Raw genomic sequence first — 27536 nt, forward strand, 5'->3', positions numbered from 1 at the left:
ATGAGGACTGGCGGGAAACGCTTTGGCTTCCCCTCATGAAGTGGCCATCCCAATGCGTATGCGACTAGTGCAGCTTAAGATTCTTCATAGGGTCTACTTCGACGCCAAACTCCTGTTTAGGATAGGTAGATGTCCTGACCCGCTCGGTCTCCGACATTGCAATCAAGTAGGCACCTTCTTCCACATAATATGGGACTGCCCACGCATTCAGGACTACTGGGTGAGGATTGCCCATCACCTGGCGAGAGTCTGCGGCAAACCCCTCCCACCATCTCCTCACCTATGCCTGCTTAATTTTTGGGGCGGTGACTGATCTTTCTCAGGCCGAACAGACTTGGGCCTCGATGGGATTCGCCATTGCGAAACGAAATGTCGCACAAAAATAGGGGGTGGAAGAGGTCCCGATCCACGGTGCCTGGGCACGAGATAAGGATACAGCAGTGATTGCTGAAAAATCGGTCTTTAAGGGCCGTGGTTGCCCCAAGAAATGGGACCATAAATTGGGAAAGTGGAATAAATACAGAGGGGACATCTGTGTTTCCCCAACGGTGGAGCTGCGTAGGGAACGGACCGAACAAATGGCCCGACTGATGGCGGAGATGGAGGCTTCTCCTCGGCAAAACTAGTACTGAAGTGGCCCTCAGGCCCCTGTGTCTTTTCTTTATCAAGCTTCATATCTTATTGTTCTGTGCCATGTTTAAAGCTTATAAGGGCTTGACATTTCCCATGTGCTGGGTAAAAGCTATTTGTGTATTTTAATGTGGATGTCGATTGGAGCAGTTGGATGGGGTGGGAAGCTATTCACTGCTATCTCTAGATGTCATGTGCTGATACCATGTTGTTTGTTGGAAAATAATAAAAAGTAACAAAAAAAAAAAAGAAATACTAGTAATCATGTTCAAGAAACAAATCTATCAATAGTAAAAGCTGTTAACCAACTGAATCTTCTAAAATTAGTTTAATCTCTTCGGATGACCCCCACAGCACTCTGGTACTGTGAAGATCTGAGAGATGCAGAAAAGGAACTTAAGGGCTCAAACAGGTTGGCTGAAGGATTGCAATTTAGCCAGTAAAATGAATCTTGTTAAAGTTCTAAGAAAATGGTTGATTGGAGAAACAATGGCCATATTCTATACAAATTAAATAATCAGGGCTAAGAGCAGGTTGGGAGGTCTTTTTAAAGTTTGAAGGAGTATTCCAGTCGGAATTGTTGTAAGACTCCAATGATTCCTATTTGAGATATTTGTGAGGCACTAGCAAAGCACTTTTCATTTAATATCAAAGAGTTCTCTTTTCAGAACACAACAGTTTAGAACAACAAGCTAGTTTATATTGATTCCAAACATACACGTCTGATGAAGATTCTCAGTTGACATACTGTACAACAGTTACTGTAACAAGAATAAGTAAATCATTTAGAACTACAGAAGTTCCAGTAGACTGGAAGAGGGCAATCATAAGGCATCTGCTCAAAAATCCAAAACTGACCTTTCCAACTTTAGCAACATGCAACTAATATCCCTATGGCAATATGTGGTAGAGTAATTGGTAAATAAGCAATTATCTAAATTCATCAGTTATAACATTATAGCTGTATAACCTAATAACCATGATGGGCAGGCTGTAATTGTTACAGGACAGGGGAGGAGTACCTCCCTTTTCCTATTGGATTTATCAATAGCATTTGAAATGGAATCTCATTCCATATTAGTTTTAACCGACGGGTGGTTTTTTGATAGGGTGATGGGGCCCTTGGGGAGATTCACAATCTAATTCTTCATAGAAATCACAAATAAAGTGCGGTGTCTAAGGGTGGAGAGCACCACCCCTCTCTTCAATACGTGGCCTAAGCTCACCAAACAATACAACTGCGTTCACCAGCACACGCTTTTAACACTCAACATTGGGAAGAATGTACAAATAAGTTCATGTCCACTTCTTTTATTTTTCTTCTCTGTAACTTTTCTCAGATCCCAGCCAATATGTGTTTCGTTGCATCTTTTGCAACTTCTTCAGGGCTAAAGTCTTGGTATGTAAAACTGTGTATCCAGCGATAATTCCAATCCGGACGGATATCATCTTCCTCTAAAGTCCGTACCTCAGTCTCAAGTGTTCCCATAATTAAGTTAAATTCTTATTATTATCAGTTAGTGAATACCTTCTTCTGTAGCCTCTGTCGGTCTCTCGCTGAGACAGTACTTGCCCCTGAGTCAATTACTTACTCTCTCTATCTTTCGAATTTACGGTCGTATCCCATGTATTAAAATTTCAAGCACCTTTCAAAGCAATACATTAACGCTGATGCCATCTCGAAGTAAAGCGAATATGCCATAATAAATGTATTGTTTTCAACCCTGATGGAAGTCCAATTAACTGCCGGGACTATGGTCCGGTCACTACGTATATTATTTATTTATTTTCATAAAAATTTACAATACTGTATTCCACCAGACTGAGTATGTCATAATTCTTCTCTGATGACAATATAAACTACTTAACACTCATTTGTTATTTTTGCCAAGAATGACAACAGTAACAAACTTTAAATGTACATCACTCAAAATATGTTGCACTTATATTTGCCATGGTTAGTATGTCTCCTCCAGTGTATTGCCATTTCCTGGAGAAACTGAAACTCAATGTAAAAAATGGATTAATACATTTAAAATGTGCATGCTCGCTTTAGAGAGTTAAAAGCATGTAGATAACAAGAAACAGGCTACCCTTATTACATTCCCCATGTTTTAGCGTTCTCTGTCCTTCTCCCGCCAAACCTCCCCGGTCCACCGCAGCAATCTTGCTGTTTGAGTGGAGGGAGGACTGGCTTGTAGTTTTTCCTACTTCCGTATTGCCATTTCATGGCGGCCATCTTTAGGAGGGAGACGTTCTAGTCTTCTCCTGAGTCTTTCTGCCTCCACATATTTATTAGGAGGATGGCGCTGACATGCGGTGCGCCCAAAGGAAGCCCGTCTAAGCCCGTCCTTGTTCGGAATGTGACCAGCTCCAGAAATGCTGCCCAATTTTCATCAGGCAGGTGTTTCACTAGAGATTCCCATCTGGCTTTTAACAGCAGTCCCCACATTTGTAAAAACCCTCTTGATGTTACTAAATGGAAGGGCCCCATCTGCTGTAATAACACTAAAACAGTCCTCAGTCCCCCCACAAAACACACCGTTGGGAAATAGTCCTAATACCACCTACCCTACCTCATCCTAGATGACAACCTAGACTGCCTCTTCATAACAGAAACCTGGCTTAAAGCCTGGTTTTAACTCCAAAATCGTCTGTGCACTACCCCCTGGCTATCTTACCCACAGACAGGATAGACCAAAACAACAAGGAGAATGGTTGGCGATTATTTATCGCAGCACACTGAAATGCTCATTGTTTGAAATATCCGACCTCAAAGGTGCAGAATGCATCGGTTTCTTCTTTCAAGTGGAGGACTCCTTCGCCTTCTCAGGGACTCTGCTTTACCGCCCACCAGGCCCCTACAAAACCTTCTTGGATAGCATTGGAGATATTGTGAGCTCATTAATTCTTAGATTTGCCAATTTCATCTTATTAGGAGATTTTAACGTACACCTAGATGTACAAAGTGACACGGGTGCCATTAAGTTCCTGGAAATCATTGATCCATTTGGCCTAGACCAGCGGATATCCACCCCCACTCATAATGCAGGCCACACTCTGGATGGTATCTTCTCTAATCTCACGACCCTTATAGTCATGACCCCAGTTAGCTTAACCTGGTCCGATCACAAGCTTATACCTCTAGAAATTAGATACCAGCACGAGAAAAAACTAAAGGGCCACATCCCCATCTTTCAAAACACCAGACCCAGATGGAATGATATGGTAGTCCTTCCCGACCTCAATTTGGAAGCCTCAATCTGCAGGCCCAGGAGGTCAGAGGATTCAACAGTGAACAATCTGAGGGATGGTTTTGCACCTCCTGCCCCACAAAATAACCTTCTGCTTAAAAAACCTCCGCCCCATGGTATACCCAAAATCTGAAAGAATTTCACAGCCAGAATCTGGAACACAGCTGGCGACAAAAATACAAACAGGAAGAACTAATCAGGTTCAAAACCGCTCTTAAAAACTATCACCAACAAATCTAAGCTGCCAATAAATCCTATTTTACTGAGATGCTTAACCTAGCCAACGCAAACCAATAAACTATCTTTAAGATAGTCAACTCTTTCACTAACCCCACATCCCTTAAATAAGATATTCCCCCATCACAGTCTTTCTTCAACCGCATAGCTGACTACTTCGAACAGAAGGTCCAGTCATTACAATAAGATTTTCCTGCACCTTCCTTTCCTCTTGCTACTACAACTGCCGATCTAGGAAACAAAGACCATCCCTATGAGCTTTTCATGCCATTAGCCCAGAACAATCTTGTCAGGCTATTCTCGCAGTGGAATCAGGTTCTCCTTTTGACCCTTGCCCTCCCCCTTAATTTTACACACTATTATAGATACTGTTAATCCAGTCATCAATAATATAATAAATGCCTTTGTCACTAGCTGAAGTCCCCAATGAATGGAAATGTGCAGCAGTCAAGCCTCTCCAAAAGAAACAACTTGCTGACCCCACTACCCTTAGCAGTATTCGACCCATCTCTCTACTCCCATGTCTTAATAAGATTACCGAAAAGCTAGTTAACTCACAACTTATGACCTATGTGGAAGGAGACAATATCTTACACCCTAATCAATCAGGTTTCAGGCCTCAACGATCTACGGAATCAGCCCTCCTATACACAGCTGAATACCTGAAAGCTGCTTTAGAGCAGGGAAAAAATGTTGTGTTGGTCTTATGAGACCTATCAGCTGCTTTTGACACGGTCTCACATGTCATCCTCTTGGACCGTCTTGCGTTATGTGGTATCTCTCATCTCGCCATGGCCTGGCTAAAATCGTTTCAACAAAACAGAAGACAAGTCATCACTCTTGGACAATACCAGTCATCAGAAAAACTTTTGCTTTCCGGGGTCCCACAAGGGTCTATTCACAGTCCAGCACTCTTTAATGGAAAAATACCACACTGGCTGAGGAAAATCTCCAATATCTCGCAGCAGTCTTTCACTGGATGAAAACAAATCACTTAAAATGCAATTCCGAAAATACAGAAATCATGCCACTAGGGAAAGCAAACATCTTCTCCCCTAGTCTATAGTGGCCCTCGGATATTAACCCGTTCCCCCCCCCCCCCCCCCCCACCCCCCCCAATACAGTAACAGTAGCCAGGAATCTGGGGGTCAAATTTTACTCCGCATTATTCTTCCACCAGCAATCCATAGCAGTGGCTGGATCCTGCTTCTATCTGATAAAGTCACTTAAACAGTTATTTGACCTACTTCCCTGTGTGGCAAGACAGGCAGTTGCAGTGGCCCTAATCACCTCCAGATTTGATTATTGCAACTGCCTCTATGCAGGAGCAAATAAGTCGGTCTTACACAAACTACAGATGGTACAGCACGCTGCAGTCCGACTAGTACTAAAGTGGCCCTGGAGCTCATCAGCATCTGACGCACTGGAAGCTCTGCATTGGCTACCCATCCATACAAGAATCTTGTTTAAGATCTTGATAATTACTTTTCTGGATCTTTACGGCCCCTGGTGCTCTATGCAGAGCACTCATCTAAATCACTTTCCAGTCTCAGCCACCCTGTCTGTCAGTGATCCACTTAGCGCCATAATGCTTCTCAAAGTGAAAGCTGTGCTTTACAAATACCTTATAACATAACATTCTTTGGGTAAGGAAGGGTTAAGGATTTATTGCACTCTCCAAAATCAGAAAGAGGGAAATAGCACAACCTTTTATGTGAAATATGTTAAAACAATTAGTAATATATTTTTTAAAGAAAGCAAACACCGTACTACAATGTTCAAATTCTTTTTGAGAGTACAAGCTAACAAACCATTGACACTTAGGTCATGATCCTCAACACCATGTGAGTGAATTGTACATTCACTGGTAACCATGACAAATATATAAGTGACCGGATAATGATGCTCACCCTAATAAGGCCATTAAAAACATTAATGGGTGCTTGCAATCCTACATTGTTTGAGGCTGTTGACAAAGGTAAACAGTAGACCTCAGAATGTGTGCAAATAGTGGGTGGGTATAAGTTGCGAAGGGAGGAGCACCTATGCTGAATTCCAATCTGGCGCTCTGGAACAAATTGTGTTGATAAGTCCTTTGGTTGAATTAGGAGATATTGTCCAATGTCATCCAGATGTTTTCACAGTCAATTTGTGAAACATTCAAGGTTTCAAACACAAAATTGCTTTAAGACAAGGTGCCAAACCACAGGTTCACAAAGTAAGAAGTTTACCATTGGCTGAAAAGCATGCGATTAAGGGAGAATTGAAAAAACTATTTGATAGTGAGATAATGTAAGACATTTAATTGTTACAATGGGTGGTGCCCATACCCATGGTACGCAAACCAGACCATTCCATATTTTTTTTTTTGATCTTTCTGATCTAAATAATGCTATATGGCTTGATAGACATCCATTATCCAGCATAAATGAGATGTTTGCCACCATTTGAAAAGCAGATTGTTTTCTACTATAGACTTACTGTCTGTGTGCTATCAGCTAGAACTACATCCATCCTCACAACACATGACTCCATTTATATCACTGTTCATAAAGTTCCAATATAAATGCATGACATTTAGGTTGACATCTGTGTCTGCTGTCTTTCAGAGGTGGCTGCAGAAAATAATTGAAGGTGTACATAGAGTATGCCGTTGCCAAGATATTTAAATTTTTGCCAGGGTATAAAACAAACATGATTATAGATTAGAAAAGGTTCTAGAAAGTTAACGCCCAAATGGTTTAAGTATGAAATCTGAAAAATGTAGATTGACGTTAAACAGTGTTCCATACCTAGGACATACTGTTAATGGAATAAAATTGAGAGGGAAATTGGTAGACAATATCATCAATGTATTGGTAATGGATAACAAAAACAAATGGAATTCACTTTTGGGGTTATTTGAATTTTATTCCAAGGTTGTTAAAAACTTCTATGATAATACTAAATCTATGAGAGAGTTTAAAAACAAAAAACCTGGGTGAAGTGAATGTCAGTTTGAGTTTATATCAAAAAACAAGAAAGAAATTGCGCTGAGACCCCATTTAGGACATTTCAAGTTGAGACCATGATTACATCTGATGCCAGTGTCTATGGGTTAGGCACTGTATTATCTCAATTTCAAGATTGAGAAGAGGTAACAAATGCGTATGCTTCATGTATATTATCAGACATTGCACAACAATACACTTTTATCACTTTTATCGAAAATCTGGGCTGTGAAACACTTCAGAACCTTTGTTTGAGGTATAACATTCATAATAAGAATTGACCATAAGTCTTTGATCCATGTAGTTTCCCCCAAAGGTTCAGGTATGATGTCTCTGAAAATTGCAAAATCTTTAATACAGAAAAATGTAATTTTACTATGCGATTTGTAGTGGGAGATAAGAATGTATTTGCTGATGCTTTGTCAAGGGATAAGTTTTGAAAAAGACCCGTGCAATGATATTGGAGAGGATTCAGACGAATAAAAGACTATGGATGGGTGGCAGCTATTGAGTATATAGAGATGGAAAACATAACGGACAAGGATTGGAAACAAGTTATTAGAAACCATCTAGAATTGATTACCCCAAGCAAATGAATTAAGGAAGGATGACCCTTTCACATGTATGGTTGGGAAAATATACAACCACTGAGGATGAATTTAACAAAGATTAATTGTGTCCTCTGTGAAACCCATGATATTGTTTCCACCCTCTTTGGTATTAACCTTGTATGGATGTTGCTGCAGCAGCTTCTTTTTCATGTTTCCTTGTTTTGCTAGCAGTTCCCACTGTGTGAATCCCCAGCCTTTTGCGCGAGGGCCCCACCAGGCCCAGTGGTGCCATTGGGGGAAGGGGTTTGCTGCTGTGTGAACCAGAGGCCCTTACCTGCTCCGTAGGTGCAGCTTCCTTGTTTTCCCAGGCCCAATCTGTGGGAGCTCCAGGTCTTTCTGCTCCTCTGCTAAAACTCTCAGAGAAGGATATGTGGGGGGCCATTCTTAGTCCACAAGCGGTGTATTGACTCTTCTGGGCGGTAGTGCATTTCTCCACGAAATTAGAATGTAAGTGAATAAATAGTAAGCAATATATAAATGTAAGTGATTGTCTTTATTATTATTGTTATTATTGCTACTATTATCATAATCATTAGTATTATTTACATTCAGTGCAAGTCATAGTAGGCAACAGAAGCTATGCTCTCCAATTCAGTTGTAGGTGGGCGTTACCTGCAATATTCCTTATGGGTTAGAGAATTCCCTTTTCACGTGATCAAACAAGAAAAAATAAGGGCACTCTGCAAATGAAGAACAGTAGAACCTGTTCGACTAATTTATTTGTTTTGTGTGTGTAATTTTGACAGATACTTTAAAGTGGAAGCTGTTAGAGGATATTGATCGGGGTTTATATGAATGCTTGACATGAAATAGTGAAATATTACTATATAAGGCTTCTGCTCTGTTTTTCTAGGTGCAGACAAATATTCTTTTGACCGCAGTAATGGATAACTGGTTGGTGTCCCAGGATGTTCAGTCTTTGGAAGTGGGGTCACCAGAGGTAACTACATTTTTGTATGGTGTCAATTAAGAGAAAAATTTTATGTTTCAATGCTGTTGTTTCTTGACTTTCATTGAAGCTTAGTATCTCATAGGGGAGTATAGTAATTGTGTTTCTTTATTCAATTCCAAGTGTATGTTTTTACAAGGATCTTTGACATAGTTAAAAAGTACAAAAGATCGCTCTAGTGCTCCTGTTAAAATACAGGTTACTTCCAGTAACCTGTATTTCAACAAGAGACTGACATACTGCAGTCAAACTATAAGAAAATAAAACTCCTCTAGGTGTCCCTGTATAAAGAACTTCCACTACCCAGACATCTGTTTTGGTTGTTTCTTTTGGGAGGCAATCACCCTGTGCTTCCTTTCTCAGGATGGGAGTTCTGGTTTCTGGGCCGGTTTAGGCTTGCGGCCATGTTATGGCTAACTTTGTGTGCCCTCTTCTGGAGCTGTGTAGTGCTGGTTCCCATGCTTGGCCTGTCCTTCCCTAGCTTTCTGTTGAGCTTGACTCTGAAGTTATGGTTGATTTCCTGATTGTTACTGTCTGACATCCTTGATGGATGTGGTTCCCCACCCTACCCCAGGATAGTGGGGCTAAGTGTGGTATTTCCTTGTATATGGGTTAGGATTGGAGTGCACATGTTTGCTCTGCACCGCTAAAGTCCCCATGGTAGGTAGATAGACGAGTGCTCCTCCCTTCCTGGCCTGGGTGTGTCTGGGCACGAGCTTCCCATTATGCTCCTTGGTCGACTTGGGGCTTATGAGGCACAGCCCAGTGTTACTCTTTTATCTTGTTTGGCTATGGCGCCCCCCTCAGCCCCCTGTTGTGGTGTGTGCGGTGCTGTTCTGATGTTTAGCCTGCCATTCATTAACTTCTTGGTTTTGATGTGAGCCTCTGTGATTTATATAGATTTGCCCCTTGACCCAGGGAGGGCCTTTCCCTGAGTGTGTTTCCTGCTTGCTTGTGGCCGGGGTGTAGCTGTCTGCTAAACGATACTGCAATGTCTATCGCTGCAACACATCATCCTTGGTTGCGAGCTGGGCATGTGCTGCACACTCTGCTCAATACTACTCAGTACTGGTCTTGCTATTTGTGGGATGTTACCTGTTGCATTGCCTCTTGTTGGCTACTGTGTATCCCAACCCTCTGCTCAGTTGTTTTTATGATGTTTGGCTTGCTCTTCGCTGCTCCCTTATAGACTTGTGGGGACCAGAGTTGGGATCTGCCTGCTGATGCTGTGGACCTCTGTATAAATATGAATTTTTTTCCTGGGTTCACTTGGGGTCTGGGTGTTGGTCTCAGACCTATCTGCCCCGGCAGGCCTTAGAATTGTGGTGTTCCTGCTCTGTGTGCAGCACTCGGGGAACTACATTTACAGATGGGCAAGTAACCCAGTTTATTCTGGGGTGTGAGCTACTTTTGAGCTTTTCCTTCCTGCCAGGCCTTTTTTTGGGGGGGGGGGGGTAGGGCTTTGCCATTGAGCAGCCAGGCATGCTCTTGACTGCTCTATACATACATTGTCTTGTTGTATGCTTAGCTTGGGTTGAGCATTTTCTGAATGTTCTGTGCATGTGCCCTTTTGGTTCCTTTGGTCTCCATGCTACTGTATGTGAGTTTCTACTTCCAGTTTGGCCTTTCTGCTCCCTTTTTATAGGTCGAGCCTAGAGCAGCGCATGCGCAGCTTGCGCGACTTTTAGTAAGGGGGCTTTCAAAATGCTCCCTACAAGCTTTTCCTGGCCTAAAGCTTGCGTGCGTGAACGCGTGCGGCCGCCATCTGCCATTCGCCACGTCTGCACACAACTCCCTCTGCCTCTCTCTCCCGCTGCAGCCCCCATCTATGCATTCCGCGCGGCCAATGCTTGTTCATTAGACCGTTTACGTAAAGGAGACTGTCCGCTCATCGTATACCGTCAAATGCTTTTCCTCTCATAATTCGCTTATCTGGACTTTGTTACGCTGCATTCAGGGGAATTAAGCAGGCTCCTGCCGCCCCTGCAGTTCAGGCAGCCCCCCAGCCCACCAACGGGCTCCCATTTAGCCCACAGCCAATGAATAGTGGGATGTAGGATACTTTACGACGCCTCATTCATTACATTCTGGGGGGGGGCTCTATCATTTTGCATTTCGCCACTGACTGACTGCATCACTCTTTTCACTGCACGCAATTCTTGTGACACAAGACCATGCTATGTGGCGTAATCCCCAGGATCTAGGATCCTCCCTCTAAGGCGTCTGTTCACTTACGGTGGTCTCTTTATTTGTTAATGTACTTTACAATTGGCTGTTATTACATTGACGCCCTGTATGTAGCACATGTGACTATTATTTTGACAAGGTTCTATTTTTGTTTTTACCTGACGAGTCTTGCTTTGTTATCCATACATTGGGGCATTTGGTCTTTTGAGCTATGTATGCGTTTTCAAAGAGACCATTACTGATTGACGACTGATCGTGTCTCAGGAAATATTTGCATTGCAAATAGAGACACGCAGATGCCTGGCCGCCCGCCCCCGCTCATTTAGGCACCTCGAAGAGCCCTGGCTATCTACACATTTGTAGACGTCACTCTGCCCTTCAGTACGTCACCTGATGCGTGACCAGCTGAGGTCAGGAACTGCTCGCGGGCACAGAAGGGCTCGCAGCGCAACCGGAAGACCGGAGTTTGCAGTCCAGGGGAGACTGACAAGACTGATTGGCTCGGTACCACTCCTTCTAGATTAGAACAATTAGCCTGGGAGGGAGTTGCTAAATACCCCCTGCCCTGCTCCTTTGGATATAATTCGAGTCCGCTCTCAGTATCTCTCTCATGATTATTCTGATAGGCTTTGATGTTTGAGGAAAGTGTTGCTATTTAGCTTGCTTGGATTACATGTTGACTGTTGTTTTCAAACAGATGATTCCACAAGTGGACCAGAGTACACGAGTGCATTTTTACAAAATATATGCTGTTTTAAGCTTGGTGATCTTAGAGCAGAATGTCACGTTTCATTTTTGATTGTAAAAACACTTCCATAAGTGTACCATAAAGGAGGGCAAGTCAAAGAGGGGGAGAAGGAAATACAAACATTGACAGTGCCAATTTTAAAGTCGAAAACTGTTTTGAGTTTCTAAGTAGCACGCAGACAAAGGAATACACGTTTATTTTGTATTTTTCTAGGTTCATATAGTGCAAACTCGACCCGAAGGTATTGGAGCGCTTTACATGAGCACCGGTTATGTTACACAAGGACACATTCATTTTTAGGTCTTGCCTGAGCTAGCGTATTTGCTGCGCTGGCAAGACATTTAGTAAGTGGACTTTTAAAAGTCCGACCACACGCTTTTGCTGGCATAGAGCGTGCGGTTACGCGCACAATGACGAGCAGAGGTGCCATCTGGCTTTCCTCTCTCGTCATGGTGCGCGCACATCGCACACCACTCGCCAGCCTGCTTTTACTTTTGCCGTCGCGCTCGCGCACCACTTGCGTCCTTTTTCTTTTAGCACGCGCGCGCACACAACTCCCGCTTGTTAGTTCTATCAGCCAAAAACAGACCAGCGGCCATAAGGAGCCTCATGGGTCATCGGGTCCATCCTTCACGCCTTTCCCTGGCCCGACGCCTGCATCCTTCACATCCAGAGTCACCGGCGTCGCCACCTTAACCGGCCGGGTACGCGACAGACCCGCTGAACTACGGCGGACCTCTGACTAATCACTGCCAACTCTAAAATGAACCATTCTCTCGCTCACAGTCAAAGGAGTTTGTTGTTAATGGTGTTGAATGCGGTCCTACGCAACAGCCAATCAGCATTTCTAATGATGTGCTTCAAAGCGCCAATCCTCGGTCACCTTACATGTTAGGCGTACCCACTGCCAGACAACTCCAAAGATGTGACCAGCTGTGGGATTGTTTGTTATGCGACCCGGAAGTGCTAACATTACAACAGATGCCATTCATTCAAAGATGATGAACGATTAATGGACATCAGGTTGAGTCATGGATGGTTCGTGTAGCGAACAGGTGGTTATCTTAAGAGGTAACGTCCAGGGTTGGAGCTTTTAATAAGATTAAATGCACGACTGGAGTGACCACCTCTTTGTACTAAAGGAGCAGGAAGAATTCGACGTGTATTGAATGCGAGCATGAAGCTGTATACTTTTCATTTGAGCAACCCTGACATGAAGACTGGAAAAATATTATTAGAGGGTTTGTTCTTTATCCCACGAAAAAGAGTTGCTCTTCAGAAAACACCTGACATAAACGCCTCAGTGCCAGCAGTCGAGATTTGTATATTAGGAGACAAAAGCGTTCTTCTGAAAAGCTACTGAAGTACCTGAAAAAGACGCTCTACAATCCCTAAACAGGTAAAGTAAGATCCATATTTTTCGAAATTACATATCCGGTTATCTTGCAGCGTGTCTCGCCTGCCTCCTACAGGTCTCAATCAGTTATCAGAACCTTGGTAGAATTCTATATTACATCTTATTCAATAACATGTTAGTGACCATTGACCAGAGTACTATTAAGATGGCAAGAAAAGACTTGACATTATAGCTTCCTTACACGACCACCGACTCTCCCTAAGTTTACCCTCCTTTCAACGACATCTACCCGCCATGAAACTGCTATTTATTCTCATAGGGTAGACTGCTTTGGCTCACTATTCTTTGTAAATGGAAGGATTGGTTGTACTAATAGCTAGATTGATTGTTTATATCGTTTCTCGAAAAAAAAGTCTAGTAGAAATAAAATAACAAAGCTAGCGAATCACTCATTCTTGGGGTTTTCTGAGCTTTAAACATTTAATAAGGTATTACATTTTAGTCGCTCCCCTCTTGTAATGAAAATGGCCAAAGGGAAGCTTGACCTGTATTAAGAGTCTCCCTTCAAATAATTAAATTGATTATGTCATCTAAGGCTATTGATTTTAAAAATGCAATTACAGAGTCATTGAAGATGCGTCCTTTTTTTTTTCTTTTAGAGTGCGCGTACACACAACTCCCGCTTGTTAGTTCTATTTTTCTTTCTGCACTCTATTCATCTTAGAAAGAGACTGGAAGCGGCAGCTCAGCATTGCTGCCTTCCATGTTGTTCACTCAGTGGCTGTCTCTTCTGACAGCCGTTCCCTCATCAACCCACGTTGTCGCTACTTTGCACTTGCATAAGCGTTTCTACAATTGCAACCCACTGCCTGGTCGGACTCCCCATTCACTCTGGCTACCTATCCATCTTTTCCTTCTGTCTCTGTCTGATTTCACTTGCCATCAGACATCTGGTTTCCACTGCACTTTTCTCTCCCTTGCTGGCATCTCTGCCCATCTCTGCAGGCTTCCATCCCCCTCTCTCTGGCTTCATGCTTGCTCTTCTTTTCTGGACTCCCTCTCACTCTGCTTCTTCTCCTATAGCTTTCCTGCTTCTCATCCTCTCTATCTGTTCTTTGCCTTATGTCTCTCTTGCGCTCTCTTTCCCTCCTCGCTTCCTCTGGTTTCTCCTCACTCCCTCAATGATCTTTTCCTTTGTCCTCTTTCTTTTCACCCTCAACCATTTTAGATCCGCCTGTTTTCCTACATCACTAGCTGATTCTATCTCCCTCACTTCCACTGGTCTCTACCCCCCTCACTTCCACCCCCGTCCTTCACTGGCTTCTTTTCCCCTCACTAGATTCTCTCCTTCTTTGTCTTCTCTCCTGGTGCCTGCAATTTCTCCCTTTCTTTAATCTGTTTCTCTCCCTTGTGTACCTCTCCTGAACCACTTAGCTCCTCCTCCTCTCACCGCCTCCTCTCTACTTCTCATCCCCGTTCTACCCAGTCTTTTTCTCTACCCTTCACCTGCTGCTTCTCTCTCTCACCCTTTCTCATCCCTTTCTAACCACATCCTTACTGGCTTCTCTCCTCCTCAGTCTTGCCAGCTTCTCTCCCTTACTCCTCACAATATCTGACTAATCTCAACACCAAGCTCCCTCCTCTCTCCCCTTCTTTTTCGGTGCATTATGCACCCTATTTTTCTTTAACTTTTAAATCCTTTTGCTGTTTGGTTTCTCCTGCCTCACCTTTTTTCTACATTTACGCCAAATCCATTATCTTTCCTTTCACCTCCGTTAAACATTTGTCCATCAACTGTTACAATTTGTAAAATGAATTTGAAAGCTCAATGTATCTTAGTAATAGCATCACAACATGAGCGTGTAAGATGTGCCTATCTCTGCTTTTTAGGTCTCGCCGGGCGAACACAGCGCGATAGCGCTGTCGCCAGCGAGATCAATTGTTGCTGACTTGCCTCGGAAGTGGGACAGGAGATGGGCACGCGCAAGGCTTTTGGCGGATTGGAGCCTGTGTACGCGCACGTGAACACGCACGTCCACACACACGATGTGCACATCTCCTGTCCCCCTTCCGACCACATGCCAGCTCCGTTGGAGCGGCCCGCTGCAAGACGGGGCCGCTCAGAATGCCAAAACGACACTGTGCCTTGGTCAGGCACCAACAATAGTCCACACGGAGCCCCCCCAGCCCTTCTTCACTCACCGGGCTGCTCTTCTGGGGGGGGGGCTCCTCCTCGCGGCTGCAGCACTTCTCTTGCGGGGCTTCCCTGCACTCCTGGGAGCCCCGCGCTGCCGTGGGCAGCCTCGGCCGCTGCACTCTTCACCCGGGTCCCCTCCTGGGACCCGGGGCTTCTCTCCACTCTGGCTGCTACCGCGGGCTCTCCCTTAGGCACGGGAGCCCCGTGTTAGCACGGCACAGCTGTTACTCTTTTTGCCGGAGCAGGCCCAGCCCACATCCCGGGCAAGAGCGCCTGACTTCCGGTTTGTTAGCGTCTGGGACTGAAGACTAGTTTTTATTTTGGAACCACTGTTTACGCAAGCTAATGTTGCAAGGCAGGGTTATCACTTCAAATGCTCACCCTAACAGTAAAGGCTTGGCATTAATGAACCATTTACACTATTTCCAATGTCTTGCACATGAGGATGCATAACCTACCTCAGCAACAAAGGAGTCTCCTTCCTGCATTCCACACTGGGACACTAAACTGGCAGCCAAACGGGCTGTCCTGCGGGTCAGAGTCTTCTTGTCATGTGCTTTATATTCAGACGTGTCCTTGACTTCAAAGCAGTATGTGCTGGCGGTAGGAATTTCACAGCTCTGCCCAAGTCGCACTTTTAGGTCGAGCCTAGGGCATTTCTTCCAAACATCAGTATTTGTAATTAAGATTCCATTTCGATTCGCCATTGTTTATTTCATTGTATTCATTCCAATTTGCATTTTTTTATAGGCACCCATTGTTTATTTAATCTTATTGTTTCTGAATAAAAAATGTTTGTAGGCGCAGGAGTTCCTATGCCGATGCTCGAACCCGGTTCAAACGTCCCAAAGTCTGCAGCTCTGGACCTTACACCGCGCCCTCTCAGGTCCTTTACTTATTCAGTGTGGCTGTGGAATACCTATTAAAATGAGATGTGCTGAGAAAATTATACGCATCTAATCTAATGCCCAAAATAAAAAAAGCAAAAGTTTGTGTACTGAAAATGTTTTCAGTCTACATCATATGAGCATTATTTAATTTGTGACAATCTCATATACGTTCCACACACAGGAATCATATGTCCAAAGTATGTTCATAATAAAGTATCAGTTGTACTTACATTTCCTGCTGCTCAGCCAGTATGCATGAGTATGTGTGTATGGAATGTTGGAATGCGTGATGACTGTGTGGAATGTTGGTGTGCCTGGTGGACTGGAGGAATGACAGTTAGAGGGAGTAGGCTGAGTAGCAAAGATGCAGCTCCTGGTGGGATCTTGAACTAACTTGTAACTTATCAATAAACTTCTACTTGAACTTACCTCATGACTACAATCCATCATTTCTACAGTATCCCCTTCTCATATCGCATCAGTGGAATTCTGTACTCTGTGCTGTGTGGTGTCCATATCGAAATCGTGCCGTGAATATGCAGGTCGCCTGTGCTGGGTGGCTCTACCAGGAGGTGAGCAGTGTGCACTTTTAAGGATGAGACACATATCTGGGCTGCTTAGCTCACACTGGTGTTGAGCACTATGCTGTGTGGCAACCCATGCTGTGCTCCCTATCATGTGTTTTGCCTTCATTTGATGAGCTGTGCGTGAATTGCTCCTAGAGTTCTGAAGCAGCCCATGAGAGGTGCATGGGGGAGCAGGCTATTCCCTGCATGGTACATTCCAGTAGGCAGTAACGGTAATTACATTGCTTTCTATTGGCTTTTGTAGTGGTGTGACTTAGCCCTTGCAAGATCCAAAGCCCTTCCTTAATATGCTGTTGATAAGAACCCCAATAGAAAGAGAGCTAGTATTTGTGATGCAATAGGTCTCGCATTACTGAAATTTTGAGCTATTGGCATTTCATATAATAATATTTATTCAAATATTCTTTTGTTACCCAGTATCCCAGCAGTAGCAGAAGTAAGAGGCCAGTACCTTATATAGCTGATAAAGGTCATTTTCCAACTCCACAGGGACACCAAGTAACAGCCCCCTTTCTTGCTTCGTGGATTTAAAATAAATTATTTGTGCTACTGCTAGGGTATTTTTAACAGAACAAACACACACAAACAAACATTACCATATGCAACGCCAATAGTTCAAACTTTCAGTAATGCGAGACCTATTGCATTGCAAATGCTTGTTTGGCCTGTGATTGTGAGTTTTGAATAATCACTGATTTGTCCACCTTGATCCTTCCAAGTAGAAGCTAGCTGTAATAAGACAAATGAGATTCTGCACTGAAGAGTGAAAACGTAATGGAAAAAAATAATCTATCTATCTGCCTGTCTGTCTATCTATCAATCAATCTGTGTATCTATCTATCTATCTATCTATCTATCTATCTATCTATCTATCTATTATATGGAACTTTTGAAATATGCTGGATCTTGTGATACATCTTTAAAAAAAATATTTTCGCTAAATTGTGAAGAACATCTGCTGATAAAAAAAAAATACTTTTTTTGCCACAAATGCATTGGACAGCTCTTTCAGATCCCTTGGATTTTTAGCCAGTGTGTATGAACATTATTTAGTAAACTGTACTGTTTGTCCCTGTTCCAAAATTCTCACCTTTTCCAAAGTTCACCAGCCGTCAGTGAGCCGCGGTTAGCCCTAGCACAGCAATCTTTACTCCCATACTAATCTTTTGGGTCATCTATTCAAAATGACTATTTTCAACAGAAAGCCGGCACAGTCTGTACTGTACTACCCCATATGTGACTACATTCTGGAGACAGTTTCAGACAAGGGTGAGAGGGTCATGTTTTGGTTGACTTAATTAGCGTGCACCGCTTTACGGATGCTGTTATTTATCTCTAAGCATTTTGGCCACTTTGGGTGTCTGTGTGCCTTTAATAATTATTGCCACAACACTGTTAATCGTCTCTATGGGCCTTATCTTACATAGTTTAAATTTAGCGCAGGTTCCTTTCTTAAATCTGTCCGTAATTCTTTTCCCTCTGCCTGTATACCACACAATGTGGGGTTGCAGATATGGTCTTCACATTGCAAACTCTATTTCACAGGGCTGTAAGCCAATGCCATAACTCTAACATGGTTCTCTTGCTTCTTGCTCCGCAGCTCTGGTTATTACGCCACATCCTTGTGCTTTAGGGAAATAGCTAGTGCCATATTGTGTGCCTATGCTCCCATCTACAGTATGTCATACATTATTAACAAGCATTGGCATAGCCAATAGGTCTCGCCTTTGGGACCTTAGAAGTGTTTAGCCATGCAACAGTTGTTGTTGCACCAAGGATATTTTGCTGCATAACTAAATACTTATAAGGTCCCAAAAACGAGACCTATTGGCTATGCGAATGCTTGTCTGTAGGTGGTATTTGGCTTTGGGGTGTACCCTGTGAACTCTGCTGTTGCATGACCTGGCCCAACAGCTGTGCGCTTGTATCCCAGTGTGGCACGGCGTGCTGACTGGCTTTTCGTTGGAGTATCCGCTTGCTCTCTCTTATGCTTGGTGCATGTACATTGCTCTCTGGTCTGCCCTGTTATTTCTGCTTGGGGTTGGTTCCTCTCACTTCACTGCTGTGGGGTTGCTTCTTCCTTCCTTATTGGGCTTGAGTCCTCTCCTAACTCACCATGTCACCAAGTGATGGGCTTAGTGTTTTGTCCATCGTCTGTCGTGCTCCTCCCTCATTTTGTGGCTCCTGTGATGGAGTTTATATTTTGACTCTAGGCTGGCACCTTTGTCCTCGTGTTGCGTTTTCTTGTGCCTTATTCTTCTCCGGTCATTGGGCTCCTTTTGCAACCTCTTGGATTTGGAGCTTGTGATTACAGGCCATGTGTTTCTTACTGTACTTACCTGTCCCTCTACTTGAGTTTTTTGTTTATTTCTCTATGCTGTTCTTTCGATGAGGCCTCTGCCTTTTTTAGTTAATTTATTCATGCAGTCCCATATGTTCTTGTTGGGGTTATACATTACCCAGGGGTGGGGTGCTTTTGTCCTGTTGCACTCTGGTGGACTGGCTGCCCCATGGTAGGCTTTTTTGTTTCAAGGTAGTGTTCTCTTACCCTCAAGCCTTTCTTTGGGTGGTGTTGCCTTCTTGTGTAACCCCAACGGCCCTACTGTACTTTTTGTGAATATTGGCTGTGGGATTAAGCCTAGTGTCTCTCTTTGCTCTTAATGGGCCTGTGGCTGGATGCTGTTGTTCTTGGGATTGAGTGTTTGTATACATTGCTTCACTTGTGCATTGTGTCCTTGCTTCCCTCTGGACTTGGATTTTGGGCTTTGGTTGCCCTGTCAGGTTTTCGTTGGAGGTGTCTGTCATTGACGTGATGGCTAAAGGGAAAGAATGAGGCCACTTTAGTATTTTCAATATTTAATTTTTTCAACGTTCCATTGAACCATCCAACTTTTCTTGTGGTGCACACAAGGAATATTTTGGCAAATGCTTATAGCTTTACACAATTCTCAGTCTATTGATGACACAATGTGCTTCACTTTGCCACTCCCAACCTTGACGGTCAGTCTGAGACGAGGAATTAAGTACTGCACCAGTCTCTTGACCACTGTAGTGACATTGCTCTTGGCACACTGAGAAACTTCCCACGACCATTACCGATGCCATGAACGATGCCAGCTATGGCATTTGAATATTCCACTGAGGTGGTGGATTTTAGCCTTGCTGCTAGATACCCTTCAACCAATTGCATCTTTGCCGGGCATGGAGCCTGAGACACTAACCCCTTACAAACCAAACATTTCAATGTTTGTTTGTTTCTCCCCTTTGTTAGCCATTAAGGCCTTGTAGTGGGCATAGTGAAAGGTTATTTGGCAGCCCTTTCTACCTTCCTATGTTTATCAAACCAACTGTCATAAAGGATTTAACACATGTTTTCTCTCACTTTATTTGTAATGCCTCAGTGGCACCTTATCATAGTGCTTACTTTCCTTATGTGCACACCAATTAAGTCTATGCACAGCCGCTCCTTAAGCCTATTTACTCTGAACCCAGACTTCCTTATCCCCATCACATTGGCATGCCCCCCCCCAACTTAACCCTCTTTGGAGATGTCAATTTACACTTAGATGACCCCACAAAATCCGAAGCCTCTGAGCTTATCCAAGATTTACTATCCATTCAATTAATACAAAAAGTTAAAGGTCCTACACCACACCAAAGGTCATATTTTGGATCCTGTGTTCTGTAGTAATGACAAGCTCTCAGTAGGTGACCCTATCCCCGTGCCCTGGTCTGATCATTTTCTGATCCCTATTTATTGGACTCCCTCTGGACACTTCACATCTACTGGAGGAACTTCCAAGCATGAACTTGGATATTTTAATAGATATTTTCTCCAAAGTTAAATCCGGCTCTCTGCTTGACTCAGCACCCCCTTACTTTCTACGTAAGGCCGAGGAAGTTGTGCTCACAGTTATACTAGAAGTGTTGAATTTGTCTATCTCCACCGGACTAGTTCCACCATCATGGAAACCTGCTATGGTGAAGGCACTGCTCAAAAAGCCAAATCTAAATCCTGAGGTTTTGAGTAACTATCGACCTACCTCACTTCTACCTGGGATAAGTAAGATCTTAGAAAAATATGTTAACGTAATTCTGAGTTCTTGGAATCCCACAACCTTCTGCACCACACTCAAACTGGATTCCAGCCACAATATGACACGGCAACGGCCCTCCTTGCTGTAGTCGAGGAATCCAAGAAAATCCTTGACCAAAAAGTACCAGCCCCGATTATCCTCCTCGACCTGAGCTCCGCCTTCGATACGGTCAATTATGACATTCTTCCTAACAGACTTAGAAATGTCTGAGTCTTAATTGGTATTATTGCCTGGCTTCAGTTCTTCGAGGGCAAATCATTTCAGGTTTTTGAAGGAGGTAATCTATCCAAGAGCCTGTCACTCAGTTGCCACACTGTTTTTAATGTGTATGTGAGACCCCTCGCTGAGTTTGTATTGCCATACAGGATCAACATCATCACGTATGCAGATGACACACACTTGGTTCCTCTTAACCACTTGCAGATTCTCCTACTTGACCTGAAATCCTGTCTTGCAGAAGTGGCTAAATGGATGGAGGAGTCTTGTCTCAAGCTTAACGGAGATAAAACGGAGCTTATGGTCTTGGGTAACTCTGCCATTCCTGATTTTGGACTGACCTGGCTATTCCCTAACAATAAGATTAACAGTCTAGGCGTTTGGTTGGACAAGTCCTTTAAATTTGACCACCAAGCAGTGAAAATGACAGCAACCTGCTACAGTATCCTTAGGCTGCTTCGGAAAGTCCTACATCTCCTCCCCATGATGGCAAGGAGAGTCATGGTCCAGGCGTTGATTCTTTCTCGCCTGGACTATGGAAATTCCCTCTGTTTTGGGGCAAAATCCACAATAAGAAAACTGCAAGTTGTAGAGAACTGTGCAGCTCGGCTATTGCTTAACATTACTAAAATTCAATCTGCTAAGTCAGCCTTGACGACTTTACACTGGCTGCCAATTGGTGAAAGAATAAAATGTAAAGCTTTGTCTATAACCTATAAGACTCTTTGGGGGAGAAGACCTCCATCAACCGCTCTCTGATCACTTTCTACTATCCCAGAGATGTCTACGTTCTGCAAACTTTTTTCTAGCCTTAGTCCCTAAAAAGAAAAGAGCAAGATGCAGAGACCACTCCTTCTCCTATAATACCGCTAGACTGTGGAACTCCCTTCCTCCACGTCTCCGCTCAGTTACCCACCGTCTTCCTCCCGGAAACTTCTCAAAACTTGGTTATTTCAAATCACAGCTCTGTAATCATCTACCCGGTTGCCCTGCCTGATGCTGTCAGCGCTGGGATGTCTTCGGGTAGCCATGCGCTTATTAAATACTGCGTAATAATAATGATAATAATAATGATGCTGTGTAAGTGGACTGCAGGCGCTGTCAGTTCAATAATCCTACAGTACAACTCAGACAAGTTAGTGTTGAGAACCCAGATTGTGTCATGTTGGCCCATCAATGACCCTGCCCGCGTTCTTCGCTCTGCTTTATCTTTCAAAAAAGGAAGAGAGGCTGCATCACCTTGATCTGAAGAGAGTATTGAACTTTTACATCAGCTGGACAAAAAATCATTTGGTAGATGAATAGTTCTTCATCAGCTTTTCAGGTGCAAAAAAGGACTCTGCCAGTTGGCTAGTCCTCTGCAATAAGCTGTGGACTGTACAGATAGCAGCCCCTGAGGACCTGAGAGCCCATTCCTCCAGGGCCAAGACCACTACAACGGCATTGGCACAAGGAGAGCCTGTCCTTGTTATCTGCCAGGATGAGACATGGGTGGTGGCACATATGTTCGTAAAGCACTACTGCATTGACAGCCAGGCCCAATGAGAGGATTGCTGTGTGCGCTCAGACCTGCAGGGCTCTTTAATCTTAAGTCCACTTCCCAGAACTTCCACCTTTGAGAGTATGTGCTTTGACCTGTTCTAAAGGTGAAGAATCTGGGGTTTTAACTACCAATCAAAAGAATAAGTTATTTAGTAACTTTCTTTCTGGTGGATACTCTATCAAAACAACAGATTCTTCAATGACCTCCCCATTTTGTGGAGTGGAATCTAAAAAGATCCCAAGTTAGAGATCAACATGTTGCTAATATTCGATACTCCAAGTCTCAGGGCTTGGAAAGAGTCAAGCAACTGAAACTAGCGTGAATTGTTGGCACTTATATGTGGCTCCATCATGTCCGGGGTGGTATGAAACCTATATGGAACCGCACAACACCATCTGCTGGTGTATGAGAGCATTGCTATTGAAATCCTCTGTATCCTATCTAGCACTTTTTTACATAAAAAAGATGAGGAATCTGCAGTCAAAGCATTCACCAGAAAGAGCGTTTCTGAAGGTAAGTAACTTGTTCTTTTGGTATACTTGCAGGTTTTGCCCAAGCAGTCTTTCGTTTTGTAAAATGGCTTTATGCATCTAATGCTTTGGGTGGAAAAAGAGCTACCACGCTACTTTGAGTTTTCCAGTAGCTCCTCTGAGGTTGTTAAATCCTTCATATATTTTGAAATTAAGCCTTTGCTACTTATTTAGTAGCACTGGACACAATAAGAAAAACAATGGCCATACTGTGACGTGGGGGGCACCATTTCACATAAACAAGCACTGAAAATGCAATAGGTCTTGCCTTTGATTAAGTTAGTCATTTGCTTTGCTAATGGTATTGTATAGCAAAGCAAATGGCTTTAACTTAATAAAATGCGAGACTTATTGTATTTTTAATGCTTGTTATTTATTCTACTGAGTTTTAGCCTCCTTGCATTCCTATGTACCTTCTTGATCGTATTCTTCTTTTCCCCCACTGAGGGTAACGGAACTACAGTAGCCTCCTTACTTTGAAGAATGGGGAAGACATTTTTTTCTTTTCATTTATTTGAATGCAATGACGAACCATCCCCTGATTTAAAGAACTTCTTTAGGGAGAGTGACTGATCCTTCTCAAATAAGTCCCCATTCTCTGCTTTTTTCCCTACATTGAGGTGGGCCAGCCTGAGAACTTGAATCCTTACAACCATAGTCAGGAGCAGCATCCACCCCACAAGGGTTACTCAAGGTGGGGGTGCAGTGATAGCGTTCAGATGAGCATTCACTCTTGGAGGTACCAGATTTAACCACAGCGGATGTAGCCTTTTCTACTAAAGTTCTTTGATCCAAAATTAAAAATGTAGTTAAAGACGAGAGAATCCTGGATGTGCTCAGAGTTATTCACAGATTTTTCCATTCGAGGACTGGACACTTTCTAAGCAACGAAGCGAGTCAGACAACAGATTCTTGCTTCCAAGATGATTACACGAAGAATGTGTGTTGAGGCATAGTTCTGTGGAAACAGACACTCTTATATTAGATGAGAGGCTTTCACTAGGAGTACTGCTAACATGCTGCATCTTGGGGGGGGACTTAAAGGGGTGCCCCATTTATTATATATAGAGGGTCTGTTTTCTATTAAAGGCGAATTCTTCAGCTAGAAGATTTAAGAGTAGACAGCCATCCGTTGTTAAATATCCTTCGCGGAAACCCATTTTAAACTTTGGTAAAACTCTGCCATTGCTTACCCAGCCCTCCAATAAACACAGCGGGTGTTTTGCGTACATTTTCCTGGGAATGTCCAAAAGAGTAATCGTATGGTAACTCGAGGGCAGGTCCCTTTCAGTTTTTTTATACAACGGTACCCTGAAGCTATCTTTCCAGGTTCTGGTAGATTGTCTCCCCTTATTATCACACCATACACTGGAGCCAGGACTTGTGCCCGCAAAGTAGGATTAAGTCTGATTATATCCGACAGTAAGCACATCCACACGCAAAGTAGTTTCCTTCAGTGCCAAGGAATACTGCTGTGACAAAGTGTGCTTTTTAAGACTCAAAATATTTTTCGCTTTTATGCAATTATTTTTACATTGGCGAGGGGTTGACAACTCACTCATAAATACTTTTTTTTTTACAAAATCTATGACAAACTATGACAAAACAAGCATGTGCAATCTAGTAGGCGAGAATAAAAAGTGTTGAACTAGTCTTACATTACTTTATATGTGCGCTTGCTTTAACTACAATGTTTGTTTTCTTGAGTGTATTTTGATAATATATTTAGATACTTATAACGCTAAATCTTGATACACATTAAAGGAGGAGTTCACATACAGAGAACTGCTTTTTTTTTTACTGTATGGGGGTAGGGTTTTGGAGGGGTTGGGGTTTGTGCTGAGCACAATCTAAGGCACTGTGAGTCTCTGCTTCCCTCTTACCACACCAACCAAACCAAAGCTTAGATGCAGCGACCAATGTCCTAGCAACGTTTTCCATCCTCGGATGAACATCGACTGAGGAGAGCCTCCAAAGAATTAGCTGGAAACCTGCTCTCTGCAGAAGTTTCCAAATAACTTTGTGTTCACCGTATGTTAGGGGCTCCCCATGAGATGACTGTGCCAAGGATCCGATATATGATGTGACGCAGGGTGGCACAGTGTGAGTTGGAAGGTGTGGAAATACACTAGGTATGATGTATCCGTTTGTGAAACATAAAATAAATATGAATAATATGGGCAAAAAATAAATATAGAAAATTAAAGACATCTAGACTTAAAATATAAATACTATAGTACAGGGAGTCTTAATTATTTCCTATACAGAGCGAGTGCACGGTGGGAGGGGGGAGCAGCAGATGGAAGTATCACAGAACCCATACTCACGGGGCGTGCTGAGGTTGGCTCCCAGCGAGGAGTTGAAGCGGTCCACTTCCATTGACAGGTCTATGGCATGTTTCCAGCTCTGGTGATGACCGGAATTGTGGAGCGGGGGGGGGGGGGGGGGGGGGGGATGGCAGAGCTTGGAGTGTCTGTGGAGGTGTACGCGGGGTAGAGCTTGGGATGCCTGTAGAGGTGGACGGGGGGGGGGGGGGGGGGGAAGAGCTTGGAGTTTTTGTGGAGGTGGACGGGGTGTAGATTAAGAGTGCGAGAGGGCACAGGTTTAAGTTCGTCTGGGGGTTCGAAGGTGGATTTGTAGTTGAAATGGACAAGGACTCTGAGAGAGCTGGGGCTTATGAAAGAGTCTGGAGGGGGCTGAAGAGTGAGGGTGTATGGAGTGGATGAGAGCGGATATGGTTTGAGGGAGTCTGAGGGGGTCTGGCGTCAATATTAAAGCTATCCGAAGCATCTTAGGTGGAAAGGTTTGTGTGACTGGCCTGTGGATTCAGAGGACTTGAGCGATCTGTAGTGCATGGTGTCTGTGTGAGACTGGAGTTGGCTTGAAGGAGCCTGAGCGGGTTTGTAGATAGACTTAACCTGAGGAGTTTGTAAGAGAGCAGGCAGGGGAAGGGGGGGTATGGAGGGGCTGAGGGGATCGGAACCGATCTGATGGGCTCTGAGAAGATATCTATGTTAACCATTTGTGTAGCGTCTGAAGCGATAGGAGACAGATGTAAGAAGGTAGGCTGGAACGGAACCGAATTTGTTTTAGCGGGTCTCGGAGCACTGGGGGGCATCGGGGGGGTTCATGCGCGGAGGGGAATTTTAAGATACTGCTAGAGTCTGAAGGGGATTGAAGTGAGCTGGAGGTCTGACGGGTTTGAACAAGGACTGAGGATAAGGGTTATGAATGAGTCTGGGTAGTTAGAGAGAGTCGAGGAGCTGGGTAGTTTCGTAGGGCTATAGGGAGATGGGATCTGGTGTTTTGAAGGGTCCATGAAGAAAAGGTGGAGGTCTGTGATGGTCGCGTGAGGGGGATGTAGCGGACAGTAAGGGGGTCTACAAAGACCGAAGGTGAGGAAGAGCAGCCTGTGATGAGCGGTCAGAGAACGCGAGGATGTGGATGGCGGGGGATGGGTGTCTGAGATGATGTGGTATTTCGGGGGAGGGGGTCCTTAGTGCTCTGATGTGAGAGATAAATTGGGTGTGGGGTGGACTCTGGTCTCTGGCTCTGCTGCAATCCAGTTAAAGCTCTGCCCACTCCCGGATAATGGTGAGGGTTTAACCCCCTCTATGCCGGCGACCGAGGTCGAAGGGAGAGGCAGCGAATTTACCCTCTCCCGCCCCTGCGCGTTATCTCTGTCTGTACTTATATGAGTACATACCTTAACTGGTGTGAAGCATCTCATAGATACTAAACATTGAAACAACCATCTTTCGAGCAGCTTCAAAAATCAAAGACTTACCTCTCAAAGATGTTTAACAATCACGGACAGACCTCTCTTTAGGAAGTGAAATCATCTTGGAAATGGACCTCTCAAAAGTATACAGCAATTACCGACATACACTTCTCAGAGTTTAAACAATCATGGGCAGATGTTTATCAACAAGGCTAAAAAGACACAGACTGTGCCACGCATCAGCTCGTCTTCCAGAGGCATTGGTCTGGTAGGATACAGTTCGCTGACTCTGCCCCGGCCCTGCTTGTGCTTATGAAGCATCGGCCTGTCTCCGGGAAGGCTCATGATAAACGCAGGCCTCTCGGTTTCACATAGTGGGCCTATAGAGCTCTGGCTGGACGGGCGGGCGGGCAGGCCACGGGGGAGGGAGGGAAAGCGAAAGCATGCCGGAGGGAGGAAAAGCGAAAGCACGCCACCATGCACGTGTAGGGATAAAAAAAATGCGCGCGCGGGTGCACATCGCTACGCTAATTAAAGTAAACAAAGATGGCGTCGGGCTGTTCACATGCGCGTGCATTTTTTTGTCCCTACGCATGCATGTTTAGCTTTGTGAATGGCGCGAGCAGCCATCTTTGTCCATCTGGACGCGCGTGCATTCAGCTTTGGCTGAATTGATCGCAAAAGGCGAGGGCAGCACATGCGCTGCTTTCGCCAGGCGAGACCTAAAGACTAAATTGAATGGCCTGAACTTGGCAAAGGTCGAACAAAAGTATGAATAGTTTGTTATGAGAG

At 44.0% G+C, this 27536-nt stretch overlaps 1 protein-coding gene across 3 annotated transcripts in view; it reads left to right on the forward strand.

Annotated features, from left to right (window-relative positions):
* The window catches only part of FAM135A (family with sequence similarity 135 member A), a 907387-nt gene that overhangs the window by 189713 nt on the left and 690138 nt on the right, over positions 1-27536 (forward strand). For all 3 annotated transcript variants that reach the window (XM_085610912.1, XM_085610915.1, XM_085610914.1), the window contains exon 2: positions 8576-8662. The gene's annotated coding sequence lies outside the window, so the exon portion shown is untranslated. The remainder of the gene's footprint in view (positions 1-8575; positions 8663-27536) is intronic.

The sequence above is a fragment of the Triturus cristatus genome, chromosome 6 (assembly GCF_964204655.1).
Source record: "Triturus cristatus chromosome 6, aTriCri1.1, whole genome shotgun sequence".
Taxonomy (NCBI): Eukaryota; Metazoa; Chordata; class Amphibia; order Caudata; family Salamandridae; genus Triturus; species Triturus cristatus.